The sequence below is a fragment of the Mus musculus genome, chromosome X (assembly GCF_000001635.26).
Source record: "Mus musculus strain C57BL/6J chromosome X, GRCm38.p6 C57BL/6J".
In the NCBI taxonomy this organism is placed as follows: domain Eukaryota; kingdom Metazoa; phylum Chordata; class Mammalia; order Rodentia; family Muridae; genus Mus; species Mus musculus.
In genome coordinates this window covers 105,017,354-105,038,664 of record NC_000086.7, presented here as the reverse complement: position 1 = coordinate 105,038,664, position 21,311 = coordinate 105,017,354, and the positions used below count along the sequence as shown (strand labels likewise).

General features: G+C 40.1%; 1 non-coding gene and 2 pseudogenes across 1 annotated transcript; 1 reads left to right on the top strand and 2 right to left on the bottom strand.

Annotated features, from left to right (window-relative positions):
• Nucleotides 1–2,600: 2,600 nt before the first annotated feature.
• On the bottom strand, nt 2,601–3,645 carry Gm39533 (annotated as a pseudogene).
• Nucleotides 5,299–6,079, bottom strand: Gm9673 (predicted gene 9673; annotated as a pseudogene).
• Nucleotides 18,287–18,397, top strand: Gm22090. Its single transcript, XR_003953159.1, has one exon. It is a non-coding gene; the product is annotated as a U6 spliceosomal RNA (small nuclear RNA).
• Nucleotides 18,398–21,311: the final 2,914 nt, after the last annotated feature.

Genomic DNA, 21,311 nt, shown 5'->3' with positions numbered 1-21,311 from the left:
TTAATATCTATTTAATAAAACAGGTGTTTTGAAATATATTTTATTAGTTCTTTGAGTATTTAATATATACTTTGGTCATTTTCACCCCCTTCCATAAACTCCTTTTAATTATTTGCCAGCAGCTTCTCTGTTGGGGTGTATCCACCTTCCCTTCCCATGCAGAGCTCTAGTCTAGCTTAGGCTTGCACAGGTCTTTTGCTGTCACAACCACTGTGAGTTCATATACATAACTAAGTGAACATAATGTTAACCTGACATTTATACTCATATTTTAATAAACCTGTCCACGTTCACTAGAGCAGCTTCTCTTTTTAGTAGTTAGTAGCACAGAGACCCACAACTGACTATGGTGTGGAGAAAAAGACTGGGAATCTCTTATTCTAGTCTTTTCTAGATCAAATCCATTATAGTAAGGTAATATATTCCATATGATTTCCATTGTTTTATAATTGGTAGAATTTGTTTTATGGCCCAAGAAGCAATCTAGGCTCCTGTTTTTGATACACATATTTCCATTCATCTGAATTCTCTATGCATTAATTTAAGAACTAATTATTTGCACAAGAATTCCCCATTCATTATTTCCACTTTACTTCAGTAGCTATAGTCAGAGTCTAAAGGAACGGTAAGTTTCTTAAATTTCTTCTGCTTTGTGTGTGTTTGAGGATGCGCGTGGAATGTGAATTTCAGGACAAGAGACAGCATTTCTTAGCTGTAATTTATATAATTGCCTGCAGGTGGTAGCAAAGCAACACAAAAAAATATCAACTCCTTTTCCTTCATCCTTTGTTTCAGTTTGGGATGTGTGTGTGTGTGTGTGTGTGTGTGTGTGTGCTTGTTTGTTGTGGTTTTGTTTTTGATACAGGGTTTCTCTGTGTAGTCCTGGCTGTCCTGGACTAGCATTGTAGATGAGGCAGGCCTCCAACTCACAGAGATCCACCTGCCTCTGCCTCAAGCACTGGGATTAAAGGTGTGTGCCACCTTGCCCTGGCCATCATTTGTGTTTTAAAGAAACAAAAATGAGTGTTTTTTGCTGCCTTGAAAGCTGGTAAACTTGCTTGGAAAATATCCCTTTTAAATATGTTTGCTAATTTTGGAAATGAAAAAGATTTATTATTTGTAAGTGCCATTTACCAATGGTAGGCTAAGTTTACATTTGCATGTTTTTATTGGCTATTTTCCCCTCTAATTTATCTATTTGTTTTTATTGTTAATTTTCCTGTTCAAGGTTAAGAGGAAAACTCTGCTTTTTCTATCTTACCGTTATTAAAGTAATACATCTCATTATGGAAAATTAAAAATACCAGAATCACTCTAAAAAGAAAAAAAAACCCTACATAGTACCATTATTACCATCTTAATACATTTTACTCATTCCTATATTATTAATGTGTTGGTGGGATATTGTGAGCTTAGATTATTTTGTCCAGTTTATTTCCAAATTTCTAAATAAAATTGATCGTGACCCTCTGTCTTCCTAGACTTTTTCTGTATATCCTTTAAGTCAACCATTTTAAATGTGAGGTACTACCTGAAAAAGAAAGTGAAGAATGTTAGAGGAAGATACTTGACATGGAACTACAGCCTCTTCATGCATATATGCATATGTACACACGTGCATACACACTTAAAATAGTAAATAATAAAGTTTTATGCAAGCTATGATAATTAACTTGAAATTGGTATACTTATTTGTGAAGAAGTTACATAAAATAATTAGTTTTGTATGCATGGAACAATAATTGATGAAAAATGAGCCCATGAATTTGAAAAAGAGCAAGGAGGAGTAAAGTGTATGGGAGCATTTGGTGGGAGGAAAAGGAAGAGGAAAATGGTGTAATTAGAGTCACAAAATAGAAAAGAAATGGGGATGGTGAGATGGTTCAGCAGTTAAGAGCACTGGTTGCTCTTCCAGAGGTCCTGAGTTCAATTCCCAGCAACCACATGGTGCTCACAACCATCTGTAATGGGATCCGATGCCCTCTTCTGGCATGCACGTGTACATGCAGATAGAGAACTTATACATAAAAAATAAAGTATACAAAAATAAGTAAAATAAAGACTAAAATAAAATAGTTAGTTCTCAATTTCAAGAGAACTCTGTGAGTTGGAGGCCTGCCTCATCTACAATGCTAGATCTAACTTGATCTACCTCCTTTTATCAATTCTACCTCATAGTTCCAAGGACAACTTTCAGAAGCAGTGTTCTTCCACCATGTGAGTCCCTCTGGCAATGGGCAGGGGCCTCTGGGTGAATAGCATCCTTTTTAAACACAGACTATATAAACCTCTTTCCCTAAAAATCACTGTATTAAACCTAGTTTGTAGAATTATCCAAACTTCCTTTTAAACTTGATTTAATTTCTTATAAACTTAAAGATTTTCTTTTGTAAACATATCCAAAATACTAAGCTTCATTTTATAATTTCATTTATGTATCAAAATGTCCTGAACTTTTCAGGATACCTTCCTCTAAGGTACACAGCTTATATCTTTCCTCCCTTTAAAACATTTATCCTTCCATATGTCATTCTTAAAGATAGTCTATGGCGTGGTATATAGCTCAGGAATTGAGCATATTTGAGGGCATGAGTAGGATCCTAACACCAAAACAAAAGAAAACTATAAACTCCTTCACTTCTACTATAGTGCAGCAATTTGTCATCTCAGTGAGGCTCAGTCTCTCATTGTCCTGTCCTCAGATGCAACTGACTGCAGTTCATTCAGCAGCTGCTGGCTGCAGTTTCTCCACTTTTTTACTAACAACTTTACCTCAGGCAGGTTATTCTTTATTCTCTCCATTTTTGACTAGTTTTTCCCCCTTTTATTGGATATCTTCCTTATTTACATTTCAAATGTTTTCCCCTTTCCGAGTCTCCCCTTTAGGAAACTCCTTATCCCATGCCCCCTTCCCTGCCTGTATGAGGGTGCTCCCCCACCCACTCACCCACTCCTGCCTTCCCGCCCTGGCATTCCCCTACATTGGGACATTGTACCCCCTCAGGCCCAAGGGCCGTTCCTACCACTGATGTCCAACAAAGCCATCCTCTAAAAGGTCTTCTCTTGAACTTGCTTTGTCAATCTTGCTTTTTCTTCCTTTAAGCTTTCTTTAGTATTCTTCACAATCATTTTGGGGTTCACTGGATGACACAGTATCAAATGATTTAGATTGGGTTCATTTTTATTCTCCGAACTATTCTTTTCAGATTCGTTGTCTGTGTTCCAAACTTTCTTGGAATTCTGAGCAGTTTTCTTCTTTTGAAGATGCCCCTGGTTCTGCAAAGGTCTGATCGTCTTCTTCATTCTCTACTTCAAGTCACTTCACTACACTACAAAGAGAACAAGATGTTTTCTCTCATCTTTCCTTAAGTGTTGCACTCAAAGGTTGTTTTCCTGAACTATTTGGGGTGATGGTGGATTCCCACGGGTCTGAATCAATGGTGAATCTGACAGGCCTTCCACCTTGGAAGTGAACTCCTGATTTCCTTCTTCCTCAGCCATGCCCACAGCAGACACACAGCCAGCAATATAGCAGTATATAGACTCTGCCCTCTGAGGCAGGGCCAGGGCCTGTGATTGCAGCTTTAAAGCCATGTCTATCCCATACAGTATCTGAGTCATTTCAGACATTACTTTTGTTTTCTAAACCCCTTTACTGTGTATGGATCACATCTTGTCTCTTTTTTTTGTGTTCCTTACTTTTGTCTAAATTTGCTATTTTTCACTAGCATGTTGTAACAACTTTGGAGGGATTTCCCCACCACCACCTGTCTGGGGCGTGCCTATGTCACCACTCACTATGTCTTTATTTCATGATTTAGCTAGACAGTTTTGGTTGTCTTCCCTGCTGTATGAACCGTTACTACCAGTCCTTAGGCTCAGGTGACAGTGCTTTTATCTGTGCTCTATTCTTCATAGAACTTTCCACTAAGCTGATGCTCCTCCTTTGATATATCACAGGTACCACTAATTTGACAAAGCTCCACAGAGATCTTAGGCTGATCTAATTACATTTAGGTTATTTACATAGTCCCTCCCTCCTCCCTCTCTCCCTCTCTTCTTTTGTCTCTCTCCTTGTGTGTGTGTACACATGTGTATAATGTCTTAGGGTTTCTACTACTGTAATAAAGCATCATGATTTGATTTCATTTTACACATAAAATTGTGTGTGTGCAGGGCAAGAACTCAAGACAAGAACCTGGAGGCAGAAACTGATGCAAAGACCATGGAGAAACACTGCTTACTGGCTTGCTCAACCTTCTTTCTTGTAGCATCTGGGACCACTAACCCAGGTGAAGCACCAGCAGGTGTAGCAGTGACCTGCGCTCTCCTCCTCCATCTATCATCTATCAAGAATATGCACAAGCTTGCCAGCAAGCCAATTTAAATGGGGGAAACTTATCAACTGAGGTTTTCTCTCCCAATGACTGTAGCCTGTGTCAAGGTGACATAAAACTAGCCAGCACACATGATAAGACCAGAAGACAACTTTGGCTGTCACTCTTCAAGTGAAGTCTACCTTGTTTTGTTTTCAGTTGGTTTTTAGATAGAATTTCTCAATACCATAGCTCTCCAAGTCTGGCTTTCCAGTGAACCTCTGGGGGATATGAATGTCTCCATCGACACAGTTCTTGTATTTACAAGCACATTCCACCACATCTGGCTTTGCTTTTAGATTTTTTAAAACAATGTATTTGTATGTGTGGATGGATGTATATGTGTATGTGTGTGTGGGTATACCTAAAGAAGTTGAAAGAGGGTGTTGGATCTGCTGGAACTGGAGTGAGATATAGCTGTAAGCTGCTCAATGTGAGTGCTGAGAACCAAACTTGGGTCTGCTGGAAGAGACACTCAGTGTTCTTGATGAAAGTCATCCCTTTAGCCCCTCACCTGTTTTTTCAGGGGTGGGGGTCATTTGCTTGTTTTATTGTGTTGATGAGTTCCAGGGACTCCAACTCATTCTTGCAAGACAATACTACACCAGCCTTAAAGGTAGTTTTTGAGATTCTATTTGTGTGTGTGTATGTGTGTGTGTGTGTGTGTGTGTGTGTGTGTTTACTCACTTTTCCTCATTGTTTACTTCCTACTTCTCATTATCAAACTAGTTAATATAGCATTATTTTGTTGGTCTCATGAACAAACCAGCCTTTTTTTTTTTTAAAAGAGATCTGAAGTGGTTTTACCTTTATTTCCTTCACTTTAAGCCAGTCATTAAATTTCACAGTGATTTCTTGGAGTGGGGCAGAAGGAAGGCGTCATTCTGCGTGATGGAGGCCGTGGCCCGGCTGGCCTCACTGGGAGGAGAATGGACTGCCCCCCTGGCAGGTAGGTGATGTTCCGAGAGCGGGAGAGCTGGTATGCAATGTCCTCAGCAGCCTCCAGCTTGCGCAGCTCGATCAGGCCATCGCCTGCTGTGGCCAGCTAGTTGGCGATCAGCTCAGCTGCCTTGAAGTCACCATCAGCAGAGATAATGGCTGCTTTCTTTTGCTGCTCAGCCTTTTCCACCACAAATCTGGCTCTCTCTGCTTCCTGCTGAGCCACTTGTTTGGCTTCTACTGTCTCTGTGAACTCCTTCCCGAAGGTCAAATGTGTGAGGGACACGTCATCCAGGATGAGCCCAAATGTTGCTGCTTGCTCTGTGAGATCAGCTCTCGCTGGGTAATCAGTTCTCCAGCATCAAATCCAGCCACCGCAGACTGAGGATCTCTGTGGTGATAGACCGCAGGACTTGCTCAGCATAGTCCTTGCCAATGCTGGTATAGATACGAACTAGGAAGCTGGCTGGCCACGGGCTGGAAGAGGATGCGCAGTGTGATGTTGACGTTCTGCAAGTCTTTGCTATCAGTGATGACTGGTACATTCCGAGGTTGAGAGTGTCTGTCAAAGATAATTGGTTTCTGTACCCAAGGGATGAGAAAATGAGTCCCTTCCCCTACCACAAGGTCCTGTATGCCATGGAATCAGTCAAAGTTGACAGCTCTGTGCCCAGCATCCACATAAAAAGCAGAGTTCACCATGCCTCCTGCAACTGCTAAAGCCAGGCCGAACTTTCTGATGGACTCAAACATTTGGCAGCCATGACTCCTTCATTGCTTCCACTCACACCTGCTTTCACTCTGACTTCCACAGGAATTCCACAAACCAGCCTTTTAAAAATTTCTTATCACAAAAATCTCCATTGCTTTTGTGAGTACAGTCAGGTTTGAGTTTCCTCAGATTCTTTTTGCAATACAGTCACTTCTTTCATGAACATCTCCAGAGCTCTGTAGTTTGTGAGACTCTGGTCCATATAGAAAAGTAAGAAGTCAAAATATCACTTTTTGCAGATGATATGATAGTATATATAAGTGACCCTAAAAATTCCACCAGAGAACTCCCAAGCCTGATAAACAGCTTCAATGAAGTAGCTGGATATAAAATTAACTCAAACAAGTCAATGGCCTTTCTGTACACAAAGAATAAACAGGCTGAGAAAGAAATTAGGGAAACAACACCCTTCTCAATAGTCACAAATAATATAAAATACCTTGGCGTGACTCTTACTAAGGAAGTGAAAGAGCTGTATGATAAGAACTTCAAGTCTCTGAAGAAAGAAATTAAAGATCTCAGAAGATGGAAAGATCTCCCATGCTCATGGATTGGCAGGATCAACATTGTAAAAATGGCTATCTTGCCAAAAGCAATCTACAGATTCAATGCAATCCCCATCAAAATTCCAACTCAATTCTTCAACGAATTAAAAAGGGCAATCAGCAGATTCATCTGGAATAACAAAAAACCTAGGATAGCAAAAACTCTTCTCAAGGATAAAAGAACCTCTGGTGGAATCACCATGCCAGACCTAAAGCTGTACTACAGAGCAATTGTGATAAAAACTGCATGGTATTGGTATAGTGACAGACAAGTAGACCAATGGAACAGAATTGAAGACCCAGAGATGAACCCACACACCTATGGTCACTGGATCTTCGACAAGGGAGCTAAAACCATCCAGTGGAAAAAAGACAGCATTTTGAACAAATGGTGCTGGCACAACTGGCGGTTATCATGTAGAAAAATGTGAATTGATCCATTTCTATCTCCTTGTACTAAGGTCAAATCTAAGTGGATTAAGGAACTCCACATAAAACCAGAGACACTGAAACTTATAGAGGAGAAAGTAGGGAAAAGCCTCGGAGATATGGGTACGGGGGGAAAATTCCTGAATAGAACAGCAATGGCTTGTGCTGTATGATCAAGAATTGATAAATGGGACCTCATAAAATTGCAAAGCTTCTGCAAAGCAAAAGACACCGTCAATAAGACAAAAAGGCCACCAACAGATTGGGAAAGGATCTTTACCTATCCTAAATCAGATAGAGGACTAATATCCAACATATATAAAGAACTCAAGAAGGTGGACTTCAGAAAATCAAATAACCCCATTAAAAAATGGGGCTCAGAACTGAACAAAGAATTCTCACCTGAGGAATACCGAATGGCAGAGAAGCACCTGAAAAAATGTTCAACATCCTTAATCATCAGGGAAATGCAAATCAAAACAACCCTGAGATTCCACTTCACTCCAGTCAGAATGGCTAAGATCAAAAATTCAGGTGACAGCAGATGCTGGCGAGGATGTGGAGAAAGAGGAACACTCCTCCATTGCTGGTGGGATTGCCAGCTTGTACAACCACTCTGGAAATCAGTCTGGCAGTTCCTCAGAAAATTGGACATAGTACTACCGGAGGATCCCGCAATACCTCTCCTGGGCATATATCCAGAAGATGTTCCAACTGGTAAGAAAGACACATGCTCCACTATGTTCATAGCAGCCTTATTTATAATAGCCAGAAGCTGGAAAGAACCCAGATGCCCCTCAACAGAGGAATGGATACAGAAAATGTGGTACATTTACACAATGGAGTACTACTCAGCTATTTAAAAAAAATGAATTTATGAAATTCTTAGGCAAATGGATGGACCTGGAGGGCATCATCCTGAGTGAGGTAACCCAATCACAAAGGAACTCTCACAATATGTACTCACTGATAAGTGGATATTAGCCCAGAAACTTAGGATACCCAAGATATAAGATACAATTTGCGAAACACATGAAACTCAAGAACGAAGACCAAAGTGTGGACACTTTGCCCCTTCTTAGAAATGGGAACAAAACACCCATGGAAGGAGTTACAGAGACAAAATTTGGAGCTGTGACGAAAGGATGGACCATCTAGTGATTGCCATATGCAGGGATCCATCCCATAAGCAGCTTCCAAACGCTGACACTATTGCATACACTAGCAAGATTTTGCTGAAAGGACCCAGATATAGCTGTCTCTTGTGAGACTATGCCGGGGCCTAGCAAACACAGAAGTGGATGATCACAGTCAGCTATTGGATGGGTCACACGGCCCCCAATGGAGGAGCTAGAGAAATTACCCAAGGAGCTAAAGGGATCTGCAACCCTATAGGTGGAACAACAATATGAACTGACCAGTACCCCGGAGCTCTTGTCTCTAGCTGCATATGTATCAAAAGATGGCCTAGTCAGCTATCACTGCAAAGGGAGGCCCATTGGACTTGCAAACTTTATATGCCCCAGTACAGGGGAACCCCAGGGCCAAAAAGGGGGAGTGGGTGGGTAGGGGATTGGGGGGGTGAGTATGGGGGACTTTTGGGATAGCATTGAAAATGTTAACGAAGAAAATACCTAATTTAAAAAAAAAAGAAAAGTTACATCAAAAAAAGAAAGAAAGAAAGAAAGAAAGAAAGAAAGAAAGAAAGAAAGAAAGAAAGAAAGAAAGAAAGAAAGAAAGAAAGAAAGAAAATCTCTGGTTCCTGGGGTCTGGGCAAAGTGCAACATGCTATTTTCTTTTGCTTTCCTTCTGGAATCTCTTTCCTATAAAGAAGGTGTATGATCATAATTTTTACTTCGTCTCTTCTAGTAGAGCCTTCTTTTTCTTTCTTTTTATTAGATATTTTCTTCATTTACATTTCAAATGCTATCCCAAAAGTCCCCTATACCCTCCCACCCTGCTCCCCTACCCACCCACTCCCGCTTCCTGGCCCTGGCTTTCACTTGGTCTAGCATATAAAATTTGCTAGACCAAGAGGCCTCTCTTCCCAATGATGGCCTACTAGGCCATCTTCTGCTACATATGCAGCTAGAGACACGAGTTCTGGAGGTACTGATTAGTTCATATTGTTGTTCCATCTATAGAGTTGCAGACCCCTTCAGCTCCTTGGATATTTTCTCTAGCTCCTCCATTGGGGGCCCTGTGTTCCATCCAATAGCTGACTGTGAGCATCCACTTCTGTGTTTGCCAGGCACTGGCATAGCCTCATATGAGACAGCTATATCAGGGTCCTTTCAGCAAAATCTTGCTGGTGTATGCAATAGTGTCTGCGTTTGGTGGCTGATTATGGGATGGACGCCTGGGTGGGGCAGTCTCTGGATGGTCCATCCTTTCGTCTTAGCTCCAAACTTTGTCTCTGCAACTCCTTCCATGGATGTTTTATTCCCTATTCTAGGGAGGAATGAAATATCCACGAGTTGGTCTTCCTTCTTGATTTTCTTGTGTTTTGGAAGTTGTATCTTGGGTATTCTAGGTTTCTGGGCTAATATCCACTTATCAGTGAGTGCATATCAAGTGACTTCTTTTGTGATTGGGTTACCCCACTCAGGATGATATCCTGCAGATACATCCATTTTCCTAAGAATTTCATAAATTCATTGTTTTTAATAGCTGAGTAGTACTCCATTTTGTAAATGTACCACATTTTCTGTATCCATTCCTCTGTTGAGGGACATCTGGGTTCTTTCTAGCTTCTGGCTATTATAAATAGGGCTGCTATGAACATAATGGAGCATGTGTCCTTATTACCAGTTGGGTCATCTTCTGGGTATACCAGGAGAGGTATTGCTGGATCTACTGGTAGTACTATGTCCAGTTTTCTGAGGAACCTCCAGACTGATTTCCAGAGTGGTTGTACAAGCTTGCAATCCCACCAGCAATGGAGGAGTGTCCCTCATTCTCCACATCCTTGCCAGCATCTGTTGTCACCTGAATTTTTGATCCTAGCCATTCTGACTGGTGTGAGGTGGAATCTCAGGGTTGTTTTGATTTGCATTTCCCTGATGATTAAGGATGTTGTACATTTTTTCAAGTGCTTCTCAGCCCTTCATTATTCTTCGGGTGAGAATTCTTTGTTTAGCTCTATACCCCATTTTTTAATGGGGTTATTTGAATTTCTGGAGTTCAGCTTCTTGAGTTCTTTGTATATATTGGATATTAGTCCCCTATCAGATTTAGGATTGGTTATAATTCTTTCCCAATCTGTTGGTAGCCTTTTTGTCTTATTGACAGTATCTTTTGCCCTACAGAAGCTTTGCAATTTTATGAGGTGCCATTTGTCGATTCTTGATCTTACAGCACAGGCCATTGCTGTTCTATTTAGGAAGTTTTCCCCTGTTCCCATGTCTTCGAAGGTTTTCCCCACTTTCTCCTCTATAAAATGTCAGTGTCTATGGTTTTATGTGGAGTTCTTTGATCCACTTAGACTTGAGCTTTGTACAAGGAGATAAGAATGGATCAATTCGCATTCTTCTACATGATAACTGCCAGTTGGGAACCAGCACTTTTCAAACCAGGAACTCTGAGCTAAGGTAGATGAAAAGTTCTGGTAATGTGGTGCTCCAGGTAACCCACCTTGACGCCGTATTGGGAGCCACACCTCCCTAGAGTAGAGTTTCTCACAAACTAGTCTGAGAAAAGAGGGAACTGGTCATGACTTAATAGCAGCTAAAGTGCTACAGACTCTCACCAAGATTTAGCATATTTTTATCAAATATTGCTACTTCATTTTCTGCATGTCTTTGGTCAAATTTTCATACTCTAAATGGTAGTTGTTGAGACCATTTCCACCAGTTAGAATTGTTTTGCTGTGAAAGGAAGAGTACCCAAGGCTTCCAATGCCTGTGTCCTGTAAAGTGGAATTCTTTATTTAGTAACATACTTTTTTGTACTTAAATTCATCATAAGTCAAGTAATATAGTGGCATAATGGAATAAACTGAAGTCTAATAACAAAAAAATAGTGAAATACAATATACTATTCAAATAATGACATAAAGTTGTATATGAAGGTTATTAAAATTTTGTATATACAACTGTATACTGTCATGTGTCACATAGTAACATTTTAGTCAACCATGGGCTGCATCTATAGGAGTAATTCCATAAGATTGTAGTGTAGTTTAAAAGTTCTTATTTTGGCTAGCGTTGCCTCAGCCATTGCAACAGCACTGTAACAATTATTATGTTTGTGAATGCTAGTAAAAACAAATCTACTATGTAATTTCTGTTATTAGAGTGTATACTCTATCTACTTTTAAGAAGAAACAGCCTGCAGCAGAATAATACATCTTGTGTTTGCCTGGTGTCTTGAATGCATGTAGTTTAAGTACAGTCTGGTGTTCACAAAAATCACTGAACAACACGTTCTCAGAAGCAAGTCATGACAGGCATATAGAACAGTCTTAATTATATTAAACATGTGTGTATTTTTATATAATCCATAGATAATATTTAGGGAAAATGAGTTAAATGGTTCACAGCAGTAATCTGTATGTTGCAGAGCTGTTATTTTCTCGTTAGTCTTAGAAGTCTAGCTTGTCAAGTTTTCAGTGATTTCATGAATTGCTGTGTAAATAAAAAACCTTCAGAGTTCTTTCTGAAAAATATTTACAAAAAATCACTACCATTGTATACTATGATCACAAGTCTATGAAAATCTGTCTAGAAAAATATGGTATGTTGGGAATTAAATAAAATATCTATTGAGTACTAAGAGTTATACTTGCAATATTGTATACGTTGGATACTACATACAATGGTATGCCCATTTTAGGCTACTATAAGGTTGATTTGTTTTTGTAATTTATTTAACTTTTATTTTTTTCCATTTTTTATTAGGTATTTAGCTCATTTACATTTTCAATGCTATACCAAAAGTCCCCCATACCCACCCACCCCCAATCCCCTACCCACCCACTCCCCCTTTTTGGCCCTGGCGTTCCCCTGTACTGGGACATATAAAGTTTGCGTGTCCAATGGGCCTCTCTTTCCAGTGATGGCCGACTAGGCCATCTTTTGATACATATGCAGCTAGAGTCAAGAGATCCGGGGTACTGGTTAGTTCATAATGTTGTTCCACCTATAGGGTTGCAGATCCCTTTAGCTCCTTGGGTACTTTCTCTAGCTCCTCCATTGGGAGCCCTGTGATCCATCCATTAGCTGACTGTGAGCATCCACTTCTGTGTTTGCTAGGCCCCGGCATAGCCTCACAAGAGACAGCTACATCTGGGTCCTTTCGATAAAATCTTGCTAGTGTATGCAATGGTGTCAGCGTTTGGATGCTGATTATGGGGTGGATCCCTGGATATGGAAGTCTCTACATGGACCATCCTTTCATCTCAGCTCCAAACTTTGTCTCTGACACTCCTTCCAAGGGTGTTTTGTTCCCACCTCTAAGGAGGGGCATAGTGTCCACACTTCAGTCTTCATTTTTCTTGAGTTTCATGTGTTTAGGAAATTGTATCTTATATCTTGGGTATCCTAGGTTTTGGGCTAATATCCACTTATCAGTGAGTACATATTGTGTGAGTTCCTTTGTGAATGTGTTACCTCACTCAGGATGATGCCCTCCAGGTCCATCCATTTGGCTAGGAATTTCATAAATTCATTCTTTTTAATAGCTGAGTAGTACTCCATTGTGTAGATGTACCACATTTTCTGTATCCATTCCTCTGTTGAGGGGCATCTGGGTTCTTTCCAGCTTCTGGCTATTATAAATAAGGCTGCTATGAACATAGTGGAGCATGTGTCCTTCTTACCAGTTGGGGCATCTTCTGGATATATGCCCAGGAGAGGTATTGCTGGATCCTCCGGTAGTACTATGTCCAATTTTCTGAGGAACCGCCAGACTGATTTCCAGAGTGGTTGTACAAGCCTGCAATCCCACCAACAATGGAGGAGTGTTCCTCTTTCTCCACATCCACGCCAGCATCTGCTGTCACCTGAATTTTTGATCTTAGCCATTCTGACTGGTGTGAGGTGGAATCTCAGGGTTGTTTTGATTTGCATTTCCCTGATGATTAAGGATGTTGAACATTTTTTCAGGTGCTTCTCTGCCATTCGGTATTCCTCAGGTGAGAATTCTTTGTTCAGTTCTGAGCCCCATTTTTTAATGGGGTTATTTGATTTTCTGAAGTCCACCTTCTTGAGTTCTTTATATATGTTGGATATTAGTCCCCTATCTGATTTAGGATAGGTAAAGATCCTTTCCCAGTCTGTTGGTGGTCTTTTTGTCTTATTGACGGTGTCTTTTGCCTTGCAGAAACTTTGGAGTTTCATTAGGTCCCATTTGTCAATTCTCGATCTTACAGCACAAGCCATTGCTGTTCTATTCAGGAATTTTTCCCCTGTGCCCATATCTTCAAGGCTTTTCCCCACTTTCTCCTCTATAAGTTTCAGTGTCTCTGGTTTTATGTGAAGTTCCTTGATCCACTTAGATTTGACCTTAGTACAAGGAGTTAAGTATGGATCGATGCGCATTCTTCTACATGATAACAACCAGTTGTGCCAGCACCAATTGTTGAAAATGCTGTCTTTCTTCCACTGGATGGTTTTAGCTCCCTTGTCGAAGATCAAGTGACCATAGGTGTGTGGGTTCATTTCTGGGTCTTCAATTCTATTCCATTGGTCTACTTGTCTGTCTCTATACCAGTACCATGCAGTTTTTATCACAATTGCTCTGTAGTAAAGCTTTAGGTCAGGCATGGTGATTCCACCAGAGGTTCTTTTATCCTTGAGAAGAGTTTTTGCTATCCTAGGTTTTTTGTTATTCCAGATGAATTTGCAAATTGCTCCTTCTAATTCGTTGAAGAATTGAGTTGGAATTTTGATGGGGATTGCATTGAATCTGTAGATTGCTTTTGGCAAGATAGCCATTTTTACAATGTTGATCCTGCCAATCCATGAGCATGGGAGATCTTTCCATCTTCTGAGATCTTCTTTAATTTCTTTCTTCAGAGATTTGAAGTTCTTATCATATAGATCTTTCACTTCCTTAGTTAGAGTCACGACAAGATATTTTATATTATTTGTGACTATTAAGAAGGGTGTTGTTTCCCTAATTTCTTTCTCAGCCTGTTTATTCTTTGTATAGAGAAAGGCCATTGACTTGTTTGAGTTTGTTTTATATCCAGCTACTTCACCGAAGCTGTTTATCAGGTTTAGGAGTTCTCTGGTAGAATTTTTGGGGTCACTTATATATACTATCATATCATCTGCAAAAAGTGATATTTTGATTTCCTCTTTTCCAATTTGTATCCCCTTGATCTCCTTTTGTTGTCGAATTGCTCTGGCTAATACTTCAAGTACTATGTTGAAAAGGTAGGGAGAAAGTGGGCAGCCTTGTCTAGTCCCTGATTTTAGTGGGATTGCTTCCAGCTTCTCTCCATTTACTTGGATGTTGGCTACTGGTTTGCTGTAGATTGCTTTTATAATGTTTAGGTATGGGCCTTGAATTCCTGATCTTTCCAACATTTTTATCATGAATGGGTGTTGGATCTTGTCAAATGCTTTTTCTGCATCTAACGAGATGATCATGTGGTTTTTGTCTTTGAGTTTGTTTATATAATGGATTACATTGATGGATTTTCTTATATTAAACCATCCCTGCATCCCTGGAATAAAACCTACTTGGTCAGGATGGATGATTGCTTTAATGTGTTCTTGGATTTGGTTAGTGAGAATTTTTTTGAGGATTTTTGCATCGATATTCATAAGAGAAATTGGTCTGAAGTTCTCTATCTTTGTTGTGTCTTTCTGTGGTTTAGGTATCAGTGTAATAGTGGCTTCATAAAATGAGTTGGGTAGAGTACCTTCTACTTCTATTTTGTGAAATAGTTTGTGCAGAACTGGAATTAGATCTTCTTTGAAGGTCTGATAGAACTCTGCACTAAACCCGTCTGGTCCTGGGCTTTTTTTGGCTGGGAGACTATTGATAACTGCTTCTATTTCTTTAGGTGATATGGGACTGTTTAGATGGTCAACTTGATCCTGATTCAACTTTGGTACCTGGTATCTGTCCAGAAATTTGTCCATTTCGTCGAGGTTTTCCAGTTTTGTTGAGTATAGCCTTTTGTAGAAGGATCTGATGGTGTTTTGGATTTCTTCAGGATCTGTTTTTATGTCTCCCTTTTCATTTCTGATTTTGTTAATTAGGATTTTGTCCCTGTGCCCTTTAGTGAGTCTAGCTAAGGGTTTATCTATCTTGTTGATTTTCTCAAAGAACCAACTCCTCGTTTGGTTAATTCTTTGAATAGTTCTTCTTGTTTCCACTTGGTTGATTTCACCCCTGAGTTTGATTATTTCCTGCCGTCTACTCCTCTTGGGTGAATTTGCTTCCTTTTTTTCTAGAGCTTTTAGATGTGTTGTCAAGCTGCTAGTATGTGCTCTCTCCTGTTTCTTCTTGGAGGCACTCAGAGCTATGAGTTTCCCTCTTAGAAATGCTTTCATTGTGTCCCATAGGTTTGGGCACGTTGTGGCTTCATTTTCATTAAACTCTAAAAAGTCTTTAATTTCTTTCTTTATTCCTTCCTTGACCAAGGTATCATTGAGAAGAGTGTTGTTCAGTTTCCATGTGATTGTTGGCTTTCCATTATTTATGTTGTTATTGAAGATCAGTCTTAGGCCATGGTGGTCTGATAGGATACATGGGACAATTTCAATATTTTTGTATCTGTTGAGGCCTATTTTGTGACCAATTATATGGTCAATTTTGGAGAAGGTCCCGTGAGGTGCTGAGAAGAAGGTATATCCTTTTGTTTTAGGATAAAATGTTCTGTAGATATCTGTCAGGTCCATTTGTTTCATAACTTCTGTTAGTTTCACTGTGTCCCTGTTTAGTTTCTGTTTCCACGATCTGTCCATTGATGAAAGTGGTGTGTTGAAGTCTCCCACTATTATTGTGTGAGGTGCAACGTGTGCTTTGAGCTTTACTAAAGTGTCTTTAATGAATGTGGCTGCCCTTGCATTTGGAGCGTAGATATTCAGAATTGAGAGTTCCTCTTGGAGGATTTTACCTTTGATGAGTATGAAGTGTCCCTCCTTGTCTTTTTTAATAACTTTGGGTTGGAAGTTGATTTTATCCGATATTAAAATGGCTACTCCAGCTTGTTTCTTCAGACCATTTGCTTGGAAAATTGTTTTCCAGCCTTTCACTCTGAGGTAGTGTCTGTCTTTTTCCCTGAGATGGGTTTCCTGTAAGCAGCAGAATGTTGGGTCTTGTTTGTGTAGCCAGTCTGTTAGTCTATGTCTTTTTATTGGGGAGTTGAGACCATTGATATTAAGAGATATTAAGGAAAAGTAATTGTTGCTTCCTGTTGTTTTTGTTGTTAAAGTTGGCATTCTGTTCTTGTGGCTGTCTTCTTTTAGTTTTGTTGAGGGATTATCTTCTTGTTTTTTCTAGGGCGTGGTTCCCGTCCTTGTATTGGTTTTTTTCTGTTATTATCCTTTGAAGGGCTGGATTCGTGGAGAGATAATGGGTGAATTTAGTTTTGTCGTGGAATACTTTGGTTTCTCCATCTATGGTAATTGAGAGTTTGGCTGGGTATAGTAGCCTGGGCTGGAATTTGTGTTCTCTTAGTGTCTGTATAACATCTGTCCAGGCTCTTCTGGCTTTCATAGTCTCTGGTGAAAAATCTGGTGTAATTCTGATAGGCTTGCCTTTATATGTTACTTGACCTTTTTCCCTTACTGCTTTTAGTATTCTATCTTTATTTAGTGCATTTGGTGTTCTGATTATTATGTGTCGGGAGGAATTTCTTTTCTGGTCCAGTCTATTTGGAGTTCTGTAGGCTTCTTGTATGTTCATGGGTATCTCTTTCTTTAGATTTGGGAAGGTTTCTTCAATAATCTTGTTGAAGATGTTTGCTGGTCCTTTGAGTTGAAAATCTTCATTCTCATCCACTCTTATTATCCGTAGGTTCGGTCTTCTCATTGTGTCCTGGAATTCCTGGATGTTTTGAGTTAGGATCTTTTTGCATTTTCCATTTTCTTTGATTGTTGTGCCAATGTTCTCTATGGAATCTTCTGCACCTGAGATTCTCTCTTCCATTTCTCGTATTCTGTTGCTGATGCTCGCATCTATGGTTCCAGATTTCTTTCCTAGTGTTTCTATCTCCACTGTTGCCTCACTTTGGGTTTTCTTTATTGTGTCTACTTCCCTTTTTAGGTCTTGGATGGTTTTATTCAATTCCATCACCTGTTTGGTTGTGTTTTCCTGCAATTCTTTAAGGGATTTTTGTGTTTCCTCTTTAATGTCTTCTACCTGTTTGGTTATGTTTTCCTGTAATTCTTTAAGGGATTTTTGTATTTCCTTTTTAATGTCTTCTACTTGTTTAGCAGTGTTCTCCTGTATTTCTTTAAGTGAGTTATTTAAGTCCTTCTTGATGTCCTCTACCATCATCATGAGATATGCTTTTAAATCCAGGTCTAGCTTTTCAGGTGTGTTGGGGTGCCCTGGACTGGGCGAAGTGGGAGTGCTGGGTTCTGATGATGGTGAGTTGTCCTGGTTTCTGTTAGTAAGATTCTTACGTTTACCTTTCGCCATCTGGTAATCTCTGGAGTTAGTTGTTATAGTTGTCTCTGTTTAGAGATTGTTCCTCTGGTGATTTTGTTACACTATATCAGCAGACCAGGGAGACTAGCTCTCTTCCCTGAGTTTCAGTGGTCAGAGCAGTCTCTGCAGGCAAGCTCTCCTCTTTCAGGGAGGTGCACAGTTATCTGGTGTTTGGACCTCCTCCTGGCCGAAGATGAAGGCCCAAAACAGGATCTTTCCCAGAAGCTGTGTTGCTTTGGCCTGCAGACTGCCCGCTGCGGAGTCCCAGAATCAAGGTGGCCCCTGCAGAAGTGAGGCAGAAGCCTCACGGGCTGTGCAGACACCTGTGCTCTGACCAGGAAGGTGGCAGGTTGTCTGGAGCCGAAAATGGCACCGCCTCAGAGGCTCTGTGGCTCTCGCCCGTTCCAGAAGCTGCTGGCCTCTGTGTCCCACACTCTCACCCGCAGACCGCCCACTGCAGAGTCCCGGAACCAAGGTGACCCCCGCGGAACGTGAGGCAGAAGCCTCCCGGGCTGTGCGGACACCTGTGCTCTGACCAGGAAGGTGGCAGGTTGTCTGTAGCCGAAAATGGCGCCGCCTCAGAGGCCTTATTTAACTTTTAAATAAGCATACATGTATTCATTTTGGCACTACACATACTCAAATTGCAATAATCCAGAATAGATATATTAGCATTACCACTGCACAAGGATGATATACAAATTCTTCAAACATGACATATTTAGAATAAATAAGTAAATAAATAAAATTAGCATGCAAGATATAAGGTTAATTATAGCATTTCCATATTTTTCTTTTCTTTTCTTCCTTCCTTCCTTCCTTTCTTTCTTTGCTTTGAGACAGAATATTATGTAACTGAGGCTGGCCTCCAGCTCACTAGCTTAAGATGATTTTAAACTCCTGATTCTCCTGTCACAAGCTTATGAGTGCTGGGATTACACATGTGCACCACTATGCCTGATTAATGCAGTGCTGGGGACCAAACACAGAGCCTTGGGCACACTAATAAGACACTGAGTCACATCCCCAGCTCAGCTTTTTAATTCCATGCAATTCATTTGTCATTTCTTGAAGTCATTGCTTATGCTATTGGAGTTCCTTTTTTTTTTTTTTTTTTTTTTTTTTTTTAGCATTTCTTGCCTATAATGGTATCTTGAAGTTTTTAACTGTTTGTTTTCCACTACAAATTTGAAGGTTTAACTAGAAGATAAAAAGGCTTTTTATCCTCATGTGCAAGAAAACTTGATATTATTAAAATAGTTGCATTATTGAATTGATTCAGCCTAATCACAATCAAAATCTCAATGGTATTTTTCACAGAACCAAAAACCAAATTTAAACAGTCCTATAATTCATATGGAAGCACAAAAGACAGTGCAATTCTAGCAGAAAGAACAATCCTAAAGGTATTGTATTACCTGATCTCAAATTATATTACAGAGCCATAGTGATAAAGACAACATTACATTAGCATAAACATAGACACATAGCTCAACTGAGTGGAATGGGGCCCAGAAATGAACCTACACAGCTACGGCTACTCAAGTTTTGACAAAGGTGTTAAAACCACATACTGGTTAAAGGGAGGGTGGCTTTTGGCAGTCTCTAGGAGTCACAATGATGAGGTTCTATTGACTTTGTCTTTCTTCCTGAGTCAGAAGGTCCTAACTTTCCTTTTTGCCTCCCTTCTGCCCCCCCCCTTTTTATGGCAACCAGAGTCTTGGTATACTTTTCTCTATATTCCTGTTTGTTTGTTTGTTTGTTTGTTTGTTTGTTTTTTATACTTTTTCTGAAGTTCACTTTCCCTGTTTTCCATGCAGCTGAGTGTTAGCAATGTGGCTGACATTCTCCAACGTATAAATCCATGGGTATTTGTGGATCCTGAACCTCAAGGTAAACCAGGCTGCCCTTGAACTCACAGGAATCTACCCCCCTCTGTGTCCTATGAGTTATGATAAAAAAATGACACCACACACAGTAAAACCAACCTTTTCAGCAAATTATTCTGGAAACAGAAGAAATCATTCTTGCAGGAGAATGAAATTAGATCTATATCTTCAATTCCACACAAAAAGACAATATAAGCAGCAGTGAGCTGATGGCTTAGTGGGTAAAAACCACTTGTATAGGCCTGAGGCCTTGGTTCAATCTTTAAAATAAAGATAGAGGGAAAAAACCAACTCCTAAAAGTTCCCCTCTCATCATATTCCATTGTACCTGCACACACACACACACACACACACACACACACACACACCCTAAACACAATTTGCAAAATTAAAAATAAATATAAGGTTGATTTTTAAAAATAAGTTGGCTGGTTTGTTTAATTTTGGTATTTTAAGTTTGTTTTGTTTTTCTGGGGTTTTTTGTTGTTGTTGTTGTTGTTTTGTTTTTCAAGATGCCTCAGTTACTGTACAACCTGAGGAACCAGAGTTTGATTCCTAGAAGCTACACAAAGTAGACAATTGATTCTACAAAGTCGTTCCCTGACCTTCACATATGTTCTGTAATACATGTGTACACACACACTATTTTTATTTCTGGATGTGGTGGTGACTGGCTTTAATCCAAGAGTTCAAGTAGTAGAGACAATCAGATGCCTGTGACTTCAAGGCCAGCCTGGTATACTGTTTCTGTTTTCTTTTTCCCAAAAACTTAAAAACTCTTAGTTTGGTATTAACAGTAACAATCACATAAACTCTGTTATAAAAAAATAGAGCTAAAGTCTTCTGGTTTCCATCTGCACCCAGAGCTGACCCCGTGCCACAGCTCTCCATACCCAAATTCAACTGGGAGAGAGCTGGTCTCCCAACAGTGCTGACACACCCAAGAGCAGAGGTGAGACCACCACTTCTGCTCAAATTCCTGGCCCAAAAGGGATCCACCCAGAGCCATTAGGATACAGGAACCAAGGAACAGCCAGGAACAGTATCCTTCAGGTTTCCATCTGTGCCCGGAGCTGACCCTGTGCCACAGCTCTCCATACCCAAATTCCACCCAGAGAAAACTGGTCTCCCAGGAGTACTGACACACAGGCTTGCAGGAGGGACAAGCCACAGTCAGAAACAGCAAGACCAGCTAACACCAGAGATAACCAGATGGCGAGAGGCAAGGGCAAGAACATAAGCAATGGAAATCATGGCTACTTGGCATCATCAGACCCAGTTCTCCCACTACAGCAAGCCCTGGGTACCCCAACACACTGGAAATGCAAGACTCAGATTTAAAATCACATCTCATGATGATGATAGAGGACTTTAAGAAGGAAATAAATAATTCCCTGAAAGAAATACAGAAGAACACAGGTAAACAAGTAGAAGCCCTTAAAGAGGAAACACAAAAATCCCCTAAAGAATTACTGGAAAACACAACCAAGCAGGTAAAGGAATTGAACAAAACCATCCAGGATCTAAAACTGGAAATAGAATAAAGAAATCGCAAAAGGAGAAAAACCTGGAGATAGAAAACCTAGGAAAGAGGTCAGGAGTCATAGACACAAGCATCACCAACAGAATACAAGAGATGGAAGAGAGGATCTCAGGTGCAGAAGATTCCATAGAAAACATTGACACAACAGTCAAAGAAAATGCAAAAAGCAAAAAGCTCCTAACCCAAAACATCCAGGAAATCCAGGAC